The sequence below is a fragment of the Cebus imitator genome, unplaced genomic scaffold (assembly GCF_001604975.1).
Source record: "Cebus imitator isolate Cc_AM_T3 unplaced genomic scaffold, Cebus_imitator-1.0 Scaffold171, whole genome shotgun sequence".
NCBI lineage: Eukaryota > Metazoa > Chordata > Mammalia > Primates > Cebidae > Cebus > Cebus imitator.
The window spans coordinates 1,223,257-1,225,715 of record NW_016107486.1 but is presented as its reverse complement, the minus strand read 5'-3'; the positions used below and the strand labels follow the sequence as shown (position 1 = coordinate 1,225,715).

The 2,459-nt window shown below is 39.0% G+C and overlaps 1 protein-coding gene across 6 annotated transcripts in view; it reads right to left on the bottom strand.

Moving 5' to 3' along the window:
* DYNC2H1 (dynein cytoplasmic 2 heavy chain 1) overlaps positions 1-2,459 on the bottom strand; it is a 390,963-nt gene that overhangs the window by 230,110 nt on the left and 158,394 nt on the right. The gene's annotated exons all lie outside the window — the stretch shown is intronic.

The window sequence follows — 2,459 nt, the reverse complement described above, 5'->3', positions numbered from 1 at the left end:
CCATAATTTCCCTGTCCAGTCTATCATCGATGGGCATTTGGGTTGGTTCCAGGTCTTTGCTATTGTAAACAGTGCTGCAATGAACATTCGTGTGCACGTGTCCTTATAACAGAACAATTTATCATCCTTTGGATATATACCCAGTAATGGCATTTCTGGGTCAAATGCAATTTCCATTTCCAGGTCCTTAAGGAATCACCACACTGTCTTCCACAATGGTTGAACTAATTTACACTCCCACCAACAGTGTAAAAGTGTTCCTATTTCTCCACATCCTCTCCAGCATTTGTTGTCTCCAGGTTTTTTAACGATTACCATTCTAACTGGCGTGAGATGGTATCTCAATGTAGTTTTGATTTGCATTTCTCTAATGATCAGTGATGATGAGCATTTTTTCAATTACGTGTAGAGACTTGCGTATGTTGAACTAGCCTTGCATCAATGGGATGAAGCCTACTTGATCATGGTGGATAAGCTTTTTGATGTGCTGTTGCAATTGACTTGCCAGTATTTTATTAAAGATTTTTGCATCTATGTTCATCATGGATATTGGCCTAAAGTTTTCTTTTCTTGTTGAGTCTCTGCCGGGTTTTGGTATCAGGATGATGTTTGTCTCATGAAATGATTTGGGAAGGATTCCCTCTTTTTGGATTATTTGGAATAATTTCAGAAGGAATGGTACCAGCTCCTCTTTGTATGTCTGGTAGAATTCGGTTGTGAACCCATCTGGACCTGGGCTTTTTTTGGGTGGCAGGCTCTTAATAGCTGCCTCAACTTCAGACCTTGTTATTGGTCTATTCAGGGTTTCAACTTCTTCCTGGTTTAGGCTTGGGAGGAGGCAAGTGTCCAGGAACTTATCCATTTCTTCCAGGTTTACTAGTTTATGTGCATAGAGTTGTTTGTAATAATCTCTGATGATGGTTTGAATTTCTGTGGAATCTGTGGTGATATCCCCTTTATCGTTTTTTATTGCATCAATTTGGTTATTCTCTCTTTTCTTTTTTATTAATGTGGCCAGTGGTCTGTCTATTTTGTTGATATTTTCAAAAAACCAGCTCCTGGATGTATTGATTTTTTGAAGGGTTTTTTGTGTCTCTATCTCCTTCAGTTCTGCTCTGATCTTAGTTATTTCTTGTCTTCCGCCAGGTTTTGAGTTTTTTGGATCTTCCTCCTCTAGCTCTTTCAATTTTGATGCTAGGGTTTCAATTTTAGATCTCTCCTTGCTTCTCATGTGGGCACTTATCACTATATATTTTCCTCTACAGACTGCTTTAAATGTGTCCCAGAGATTCTAGTATGTTGTGTCTTTGTTCTTGTTGGTTTCGAAGAACATCTTTATTTCTGCCTTCATTTCATTGTGTATCCAGTCAACCTTCAAGAGCCAGTTGTTCAGTTTCCATGAAGCTGTGCAGTTCAGAGTTAGTTTCTGCATTCTGAGTTCTAACTCGATTGCACTGTGGTCTGAGAGACTGTTTGTTATGATTTCTGTTCTTTTGCATTTGCTGAGGAGTGATTTATTTCCAATTATGTGGTCTAAAACTGACCACATAGGTAGGTGTGATGTGGAGCTGAGAAGAATGTATATTCTGTGTATTTGGGGTGGAGAGTTCTGTAAATGTCTATTAGGTTTGCTTGGTCCAGTTCTGAGTTCAGGTCCTGGATATCCTTGTTAATTTTCTGTCTGGTTGATCTGTCTAATGTTGACAGTGGGGTGTTAAAGTCGCCCACTATTATTGTGTGGGAGCCTAAGTCTCTTTGTAATTCATTAAGAACTTGCCTTATGTATCTGGGTGCTCCTGTATTGGGTGCGTATATATTTAGGATCATTAGCTCTTCTTGTTGCATTGATCCTTTTACCATTATGTAATGTCTTTCTTTGTCTCTTTTGATCTTTGTTTCTTTAAAGTCTATTTTATCAGAGATGAGAATTGCAACTCCTGCTTTTCTTTGCTCTCCATTTGCTTGGTAAATCTTCCTCCATCCCTTTATTTTGAGCCTTTGTGTATGCTTGCACGTGAGATGGGTTTCCTGGAAACAGCACACCGATGGGTTTTGGTTTTTATCCAATTTGCCAGTCTGTGTCTTTTGATTGCGGCATTTAGTCCATTTACATTTAGGGATAATATTGTTATGTGTGAACTTGATACTGCCATTTTTATGCTAGCTGGCTGTTTTGTTCATTAGTTGATGCAGATTCTTGAGTAATGTTGATGCTCTTTACCATTTGGTATGTTTTTGGAGTGGCTGGTACTGGTTGTTCCTTTATATGTGTAGAGCCTCTTTCAGGAGCTCTTGTAAAGCAGGTCTGGTGGTGATGAAATCTCCGAGTTCTTGCTTGTTTGCAAAGGATTTTATTTTTCCTTCACTTATGAAGCTTAGTTTGGCTGGACAGGAGATTCTGGGTTGAAAGTTCTTTTCTTTAAGGATGTTGAATATTGGCCCCCACTCTCTTCTGGCTT